The sequence below is a fragment of the Leucoraja erinacea genome, chromosome 17 (genome assembly GCF_028641065.1).
Source record: "Leucoraja erinacea ecotype New England chromosome 17, Leri_hhj_1, whole genome shotgun sequence".
In the NCBI taxonomy this organism is placed as follows: Eukaryota; Metazoa; Chordata; class Chondrichthyes; order Rajiformes; family Rajidae; genus Leucoraja; species Leucoraja erinaceus.
The window spans coordinates 38,529,405-38,538,705 of NC_073393.1; the positions used below are offsets into that span (position 1 = coordinate 38,529,405).

The window sequence follows — 9,301 nt, forward strand, 5'->3', positions numbered from 1 at the left end:
GGTGGCGCAGCGGTAGAGTTGCTGCTTTACAGCACTAACAGCCCTGGTTCGATCCTGACTGCAGGTGCTGTCTGTACTGAGTTTGTATTTTCTACCCGTGACCACGTGGGTTTTCTTCAGTTTCCTCCCACACTCCAAAGACACACAAGGTTAATTGGAAGGTTAATTGGTTTGGTGTAAATGTAAATTGTCCCTAGTTTGTGTAAGATAGTATTAATGTGCGGGGATCGCTGGTCGGTGCGGACTCGGTGGGCCGAAGGGCCTGTTACAACGCTGTATCTCTAAACTAAACTAAACTAAACTATTGTTTAGTATGTCGGAAGGAACTGCAGATGCTGGTTTAAACCCAAGATAGACACAAAATGCTGGAGTAACTCAGCGGGACAGGCAGCATCTCTGGAGGGAAGGAATGGGTGACATTTTCTGTTTGAAGAAGGGTCTCGACCCGAAACATCACCCATTGATTTTCTAGTTACAGGTTAAAAGAGAACTGATTTGAGTATTTCAACTTCTGTTCATTTTTCTTTATTTACTGGCTGGCTGTTACAAGGACAAATTCTTAATGTATGTAGCTCAGCATCTTATTAATTAGGACATTTCATTGCTACTTACAGCTGGAATAAATTATATTCAAGAGTGGTTATGGTCATTTGCCATTTCCCGTCTGCTTCAGTGGTGCTTTGAAGCCGGCCCATTAAGCTTTCAGCCTGACAAATCATTGGTATTTTTCCAATGTGAAGCCTAAAAGTAAAGAAACATGGTCAGCATTTTCTGCAGCTGGACATGCTGAATTGATAAGGCTGGTTGCAGACTCTGTCACTTGTTCATCTCTTCCCACGCCCGCTTGTCTTGGTGTCATTCTCTGGTATGATGACTACGATGAGAGGGCCTACCGGGAGGAGGTGGCTGATCTAGCACTCTGGTGCCAGGAGAACAGCCTCCTCTTGAACAGCAAAAAACGAAGGAGCTGATCATGGACTTTAGGAGGGCACATCATCCGAGGACGTACACTCCATTGAGGATAAATGGGGATCCTGTGGATAGGGTGAACTGTTTTAAATATCTGGGAGTCCACATCTCTGAGGATATGACATGGGCATCACACGCCTCAGCACTCGTGAGTAAGGCAAGGCAGCGCCTTTACCACCTCAGGCAATTGAAGAAATTCAGAGTGTCTCCGAGGATCCTCCAATGCTTCTACGCAGCGGCGGTGGAAAGCATCTTGTCCGGGAACATTACCATCTGGTTTGGGAATTGCTCTGCCCAGGACAAGAAGGCTCTGCAGAGAGTAGTGCGTTCGTCCGAACGCACTATGGGAACTTCGCTCACCCCCCTGCAGGAACTATACAACAGGAGGTGCAATTCCAGAGCAAACAAAATCATGAGAGACCCCTTCACCCCTGCAACGGACTGTTCCAGCTGCTACGGTCTGGCAAACGCCTCCGTTGCCATGCGGTGAGAATGGAGAGGTTGAGAAGGAGTTTCTTCCCAGAGGCAATTCGGACTGTAAACGCCTATCTCGCCAGGGACTAACTCTACAGAACGTTTTTCCTTCCATTATTTATTATGTAAAAGAATATGTGTGTTATGATTGTGTTTATAATTTGTTTGGTTGTTTTGTTGTTTGTCTTTTGCACAAAAGTCCGCGAGCATTGCCACTTTTATTTCACTGCACATCTCGTATGTGTATGTGACAAATAAACTTGACTTGACTTGACTTGACTTGGTATCGCTAAAAAGGACTAAATTAAATAGGACTTTCCTGGACTTTACCTTGTCCACTCATCTGGACGCCCGCAGCGGCGGCTGCGGAGGGTTGAGGTCCCGACCACGGGGGAAAATGGAGAAGGACCGGCCAAATGTTGTGCCTTCCACCACAGTGGTGAATGCTGTGGTGGATGTTTGTGTTAAATTCTCATCATGTTTTTGTGTGTTCTTTTTTCATTGTACCGCTGCTGGCAAATTCATTTCACTTGCACTGTGTGTGCAAGTGATGAATAAAACTGAATGATTGATTGATTGAAATAAACTCCTAAAATATTACAGGTTTACCGGCCAGCGTATTCCAGTGGTCATCCAAGAGCCCTTTAGGCATATGTAGATAACGTGTTTAAGAAGGAACTGCAGATGCTGGAGAATCAAAGGTACACAAAAAAGCTGGAGAAACTCAGCGGGTGCAGCAGCATCTATGGAGCGAAGGAAATAGGCAACGTTTCGGGCCGAAACGTTGCCTATTTCCTTCGCTCCATAGATGCTGCTGCACCCGCTGAGTTTCTCCAGCTTTTTTGTGTACCTGTAGATAACTTGTTCCTTGTTCCTGTCTGTATCAGTTTTTAGTTTAGTTTGGAGATACAGTGTGGAAACAGGACCTTCAGCCCATCGACCAGCAATCGCTGCACACTAACACTACCCTACACACACTAGGGACAATTTTACATTTCTACTAAGCCAATTAACTTACAAACCTGCACGTCTTTGGAGTGTGGGAGGAAACCGAAGAAACCAAAGATCTCGGAGAAAACCCACGCAGGTCATGGCAAGAATGTACAAACTCCGTACAGGCAGCACCCGTAGTCAGGATCGAACCCGGGTCTCTGGCGCTGTGAGGCAGTAACTCTATCCCTACGCCATTGTGCCACTCCAAGAACCGGCCATTCCTGCTGTCAGCCATCTGAGGCATTGTCTCAGTTTCTCTCTCTCTGCCAGTATAGCCTGGCCTACTGGGCATGTCCCACAGCCCTGCTTTAGCAGAACAGTACATAAATGGAACATTCATCTACCTCGAGGTGCCAACTTTAATCATTTGGACATAGCCTATCATTGATATTCTCTCTATTCTACATGTCAATCCTGACATGTAGGGCGTTCAGATGTAGAGTTGTTGCCTTACAGCGCTTGCTGCGCCGGGAACCCGGGTTCGATCCCGACTACGGGTGCTGTCTGTACGGAGTTTGTACGTTCTCCCCGTGACCTGCGAGATCTTCGGTTTCCTCCCACACTCCAAAGACGCACAGGTTTGTAGCTTAATTGGCTTGGTAAATGTAAAAATGTCCATAGTGGGTGTAGGATAGTGTTCACGTGCGGGGATCGCTGGTTGGCTGAAGGGCCTGTTTCCCTGCTGCATCTCTAAACTAAACTAAATTCCCTTCCGTCACTGCTAATTACACTAACTTGTTGTCTCTCTTTCTCAGTTCTAATGATGGGTGCTGAACATGAAGCATTGAATGTTTCTCTTTCCACAGATGCTGACGGACCTCTTGAGTATTTTCAGCATGTTCTGTTTTTATTCACGCATGGCTTTTCCCCATTGCAAATGGAAGCCAGGTGTGAAACTACAGGAAATCTATAGTGCAGTTACAATATAGGTGTCAACAAATAAGATAAGGGGAACTAATAGTGATCATCTGTTGAGGATTATCAAGTTAGTATGACATTACTGCTTTTAAACTCTGCTAATAGGAATTAATGCATAATAGTTATAATTGCCTATAATAGAAGCCGAGTTGTCTGAGAATTATTGAAAGCAGAAACTTGAAACAAGAGATCCCAATGGTTTAAGAAAGAAATGCAGATGCTGGAATAATCGAAAGTAGACAAAAAATGCTGGAGAAACTCAGCGGATGAGGCAGCATCTATGGAGAGAAGGATGAAGCCACGTTTCAAGTCGAGACCCTTCTTCCTTGGATGGAGTCGAGGGGGGAGGTAAAGGGACAGGTGTTTCATCTCCTGCAGTTGCAAGGGAAAGTACCTGGGGAGGGATGGTTTTGGTGAGAAGGGATGAACTGTCCAGGGAGTTACGGAGGGAGCGGTCTCTGCGGAAAGCAGAAAGGGGAGGAGATGGGAAAATGTGGCCAGTAGTGGGATACTGTTGGGGGTGGTGAAAATGTCGGAAGATTATATGTTGTATGCGACGGCTGATGGGATGGAAGGTGAGGACAAGGGGGACCCTGTTACGAAAAGGTGGATGGGGAATAAGAGCAGAGCTGTGGGATATAGAGGAAACCTTGGTGAGAGCCTCATCTATAATCGAAGAGGGGAACCCCCGTTCCCTAAAGAATGAGGACATCTCGGATGACCAGGTATGGAACACCTCATCCTGGGCGCAGATGCAGCATAGACCGAGGAATTGGGAGTGGGGGATAGAGCCTTTACAGGAAGCAGGGTGGGAAGAAGTGTGGCCAAGATAGCTATGGGAGTCGGTGGGTTTGTAGTAGATGTCGGTCAGTGATCTGTTACCTGCGATGGAGATGAGACCTAGAAACGGTAGGGAGATGTCGGAAATGGTCCAGGTGAATTTGAGTGGTGAAGTGGATGAAGTCAGTTAGTTTTGAGATTGACTGTGGTGTGATTTATCACAGCTGGATGCTTGATGCAGCCTTGTACAGGAAGCCATGCTTATTGTCCACCATCTTGGACTACAATGATCCTAGGCCCATGACCCCTCAAAACTCACTTAAATACACATGGGAGACTGGTTTTCACCAATTGACCAAAGGAATTGAAAGCAGAGACAAGATTGATGCATTTATGTTATGAAAAAGAGAATTTGTTGGACATCGGCAGAAAGATGGAAAGGAGATGAAGGAAATAAGTGAAAAGGAGAAAAGACTATATCAGGATAAAGGATTAGAAAAAGGAATACTGAGTGAGGAAGTGAAAAGGACAGTAAAAGGGAAAGTTGTGGTGGATGTCTAGTCAGTTAATGACAAGAAGGGGCCTGAGCCATCGAGGTTTGGACCTTAATTCTCACACTGGTGAACAGCTCAAGGCTTACACCGTATCAGATACGTCAGCACCTGAGGTGGCTGGCAGAAAGGTAGGCCCATGAACTGAGGATAGCATCGTGTTGGAACCTCCCTCCCAAAGTTTACTGAGTTCACCTTTAGTTACTGGGTCAGTTTACGATACCTCACATGACTGCTTTTCCCTCTTGCCCCTCCCTCCCCCAATATCTCCCCCCCCCCCCCCTCGGCGTCAGCCTTAAATTATTAATAGCCCGTTACTACAGCAACGTTGAGGACAGTCATAGCAACCCGGTTGTCGACCAGCGAAGAGCTCGGTTGACAACGTATAACAGAAATGAAGGCTGTGCTTTGATAACCGCTGCGATCCAAACCATTTCTACACAGTAGTCTTTGCCTCTAGAGTTCCTCAGATGGAAATCTTTAGTTTCAGCTGGGCACTTGGCACACTTGAAGCAAAGTATTTCCATTCAGGGAGAGAAATAATTAAGGAGTGAGTCACACTTGGCTGCTTTCGGGCTTGGTTATAGGCTGGTACCAGCAGATCATTGGGTCACCTGTCTTTTACTTTTGGCTGGGAAGTGATGTTTTGAACTGCTTAAAGAGGATTTTATTTCCCACCAAACACACAGAATGAGAGTTTGCAAATTGTGAATCACATGAGTGCTGACTCATGAGCAACTGTTAGTTCTTAAGTCAAATTTCCAAGTGTTACATACTTTGATTCTTATTGCTCTTCTGCCTCGTATGATTGCATTAACTGGCAGCACACGTTCTCAAGCAGTGCCTTAATGTACTCCTTTTATCTCACACCTTCTGATGTGGTCCCGTTATTATATTTTCAAGAATAACGCTCAATTTCTTCCAGACTTTTGTTGTCGATGTACTGTAACTTCATCCAAAGGATTGGAAACACTTTAGTAAATCGCCAGGGCATGCATTGACAAGGCATGAACGAAACATGATTGCATTTACATTGGTGTTGAAATTAGATAGCATCAGTGGTACGCATTTGAACATTTTCATGCCACCTGCAGTGGAATGTGATAACAGCTATTTCTGGATTTTTGCAAGTTATTCAGAAATTCAACCAGGGAGATCCAAGAAGGAAGAAGAAAAAAATGGGAAAGGATTAGATCAGGAAACAATGTTTAAGAAGGAACTGCAGATGCTGGAAAAATCGAAGGTAGATAAAAATGCTGGAGAAACTCAGCGGGTGAGGCGGCATCTATGGAGGTGACGTTTCGGGTCGAGGCCCTTCTTCAGACTGATGTGGGGGTGGTGGGGGCAGGAGAATGGGGATTCTGAGTGAAGAAAAGATGCACTTGCAAAAACCATAATAATTTTCTCATCCAATGTGCATTGTGTTTCACTCCGAGTTAAGTAAACATTTGGTTGTATGGTGCTTAAATAAACATTGATACAATTTAAGTTCAGGCCCAAAGTGTCCGTGCCACGAATGCTCTGTTGTTAAAGAAATTACGAAGGGATTAGTGCTTTCGCAGGTGGGAGCAGCAAAGGTTATAGCTCCACTCTGGTAATTCCACAGAAGATAGAAAATAGAACAGTGCAGCACCGTAACAGGCTCTTCGGCCCACAATGTCTATGCCGGACATGATGCCAAGTTAAACTGGTCCCATCTGTACATGATCCATATCCCTCTATTCATTGAACTTTCATGTGCCTCTTTGCAAACCTCTTAACCATCCAGAACCAGGGGCCACAGTTTAAGAATAAGGGGTAAGTCATTTAGAATGGAGACGAGGAAACACTTTTTCTCACAGAGAGTTGTGAGTGTGTGGAATCCTCTGCCTCAGAGGGCGGTAGAGGCAGGTTCTCTGGATGCTTTCAAGAGAGAGCTAGATCGGGCTCTTAAAGATAGCGGAGTCAGGGGATATGGGGAGAAGGCAGGAACGGGGTGCTGATTGGGGATGATCAGCCATGATCACATTGAATGGCGGTGCTGGCTCGAAGGGCCAAATGGCCTGCTCCTGCACCTATTTTCTATTGTCTATTAAACACCACTATTATATCTGCCTGGTGAAGGTGTTGATGGGTTTTACATTTGCCATGAATAAGCTTTTATGTCGATTGGAGGGGGAAACATGTAATTGTCTCACTTTCAAGCTGCGATGTGTTCTTGTTGATGGTGCCATCTTGTGACTCAAAGTGACAATAATCATTCAGGCATTCCTGTGGAAATATTTGGATTCCATGTACACAAGTTCCTTCGCCCAATTATCTGAGAAATTTCATACAGAAAAATTGTGAAATATAAGACAATAAGCAAGCCAAAATCATTGCTTCCTTAGTGAATCTGAAAGTTTATAATTATTATATATATCATGTTTGAGATTACATCTAGATATAATTTCTTTATGCTCATTAGTATTTTTATAAGATGCAAGTTGGGTTATTCCACCAGTTCTTTTTTTGTTGTTGCATTGACTGCACTCTGCTGATTTTTGTCAGCCATACTTTCAACATTATTCATGCACAGAGCAAGAGTGAGGCTGGGTTCTTGCTGGTAAAAGCTGGAGGCTCTGAGTCTGTCGGTTAATCAGCTTGTGTTTGTATACTTGGTACAGGTGTAAAATGTCCCTAGTGTGTGTAAGCTTGTGTTAATGTGCGGAGATCACTGGTCGGTGTGGACTCGGTGGGCCAAAGGGCATGTATCTGTGCTGTATCTCTACATTAAAATAGACTGCTGGTATTTGCACTTTAAATGGTGTCAGCTTGGGATTTCCACAAATGTGTAGTCAAATGTGGAAAACTGGCAACAATTGGCAGAAAATGTTTTGAAATGCCACACATAGAATTGGGAAGACACTCCATAGAGTGATATAGTGTGGAAACAGGCTCGTCAGCCCAACTTGCCCACACCGCCAACATGTCCCAGCTACACTAGTCCCACCTGCCCGCGTTTGCTCCATATCCCTCCAAACCTGTCCTATCCGCAAACATCCCAGTAATGATGTTGAGCAGTAATCTTGTGCTGGATTGGAATTAGTGTATGATCTGTGACCCCAAAGAGTTCAATGGAGACTATAGGGCTTTGGGAAAGAAAGGAAAGGGGTGGGGAAGTCCCTTTGCTGAAAATTTTAGTTTTGTTTAATGATTTTTCGTTAATTTTTCATAGTGTTATTAAAATAAAATCCCAAACCCTTAAAACTTTGACCCCAACTGCAGCCATGCTGACATTGGCTGGCCAAACATTCAGGGGCATCTTGGAGGTTTAACATCTTTAGCGCATTCTCGGATGCACAGCACCTGCTGTTGCCCAGGTAACGTTGCTTGAGTCCAGGTGGCTTTGGGCCTGCACAGTAGGCCAGAGCATCTGGACCAGGTAAGTGGGTGAGTGTGGTGGCCGTAGATGGCAGGACTGTGCCACTGAGACCTGCCCCAAAGTATTGAATCAAAACAAAATGCTGCATGTGCTGACAACCTGAAAAAAACCCCACAGAAAATGAATGAATGAATGATTGAATGAATGAATGCATAAATGATAAGTTTATTGGCCAAGTATGTACACATACAAGGAATTTATCTTGGTGCTCCATTCGCAAGTAACAACATGACATACAGTAAACAATTAAGAATAAAATATAAAACATTAAAACATTAAGAATAAAACATTATAGTTTAAACATGTGAATGAAATAAAATACCAGAGCAAAAGGAGGCTACAGACTTTTGGTTATTGATTAGAGCGACTGCTCGTGGGAAAAAAAGCTGTTTTTATGTCTGGCTGTGGCGGCTTTGACTGTCCGGAGTCGCCTTCCAGAGGGAAGTGATTCAAAGAGTTTGTGGCCAGGGTGAGAGGGGTCAGAGATGATCTTACCCGCTCGCTTCCTGGCCCTTGCAGTGTACAGTTCGTCGATGGGGAGGAAGGTTGCAGCCAACAACCTTCTCTGCTGATCGAACGATTCGCTGCAGCCTCCGGATGTCGTGCTTGGTGACTGAGCCAAACCAGATCATGATGGAGAAGGTGAGGACAGACTCTACGATGACAGTATAGAATTGGACCATCAAGGCTGGAAATATTCAGCAAGAAATTGGTCCCAGCTCTGCAGTGGTGGAATCCACCAGCGCCCTCAAGTCTCCTCTTCCACAGAGCTTGGTCTGGGGTTCCAGGAATCCGGTCTTTGCTGCAGCAACTTGCTGGCCATAATGCCGCCATCTCCAGTATCAGTTTGTAATGTTTAAGAAAGAACTGCAGATGCTGGCAAAATCGAAGGCAGACAAAAAATGATGGAGAAACTCAGCGGGCGAGGCAGCATCTACGTAGAGAAGGATTTGGCGACATTTCAGGTCGAGACCCTTCACCAGCTGAGTTTCTCCAGCATTTTTTGTCGACCTAACATAGTTTGTAATGAAGTATTTCTCCCTCTGTGACCTCCCTCCATGATTTTGTGTTGGAATTTAAGAAGAGTCTTGACCCAAAACGTCGCCTATTCCTTCGCTCCCTAGATGCTGCCTCACGCGCTGAGTTTCTCCAGCATTTCTTGTCTCCCTTCGATTTTTCCAGCATCTGCAGCTCTTTCATAAACACAGGTCTC

At 44.9% G+C, this 9,301-nt stretch overlaps 1 protein-coding gene across 2 annotated transcripts in view; it reads left to right on the top strand.

Annotated features, from left to right (window-relative positions):
* Positions 1–9,301, top strand: part of piezo1 (piezo-type mechanosensitive ion channel component 1) — a 278,272-nt gene that overhangs the window by 157,862 nt on the left and 111,109 nt on the right. The gene's annotated exons all lie outside the window — the stretch shown is intronic.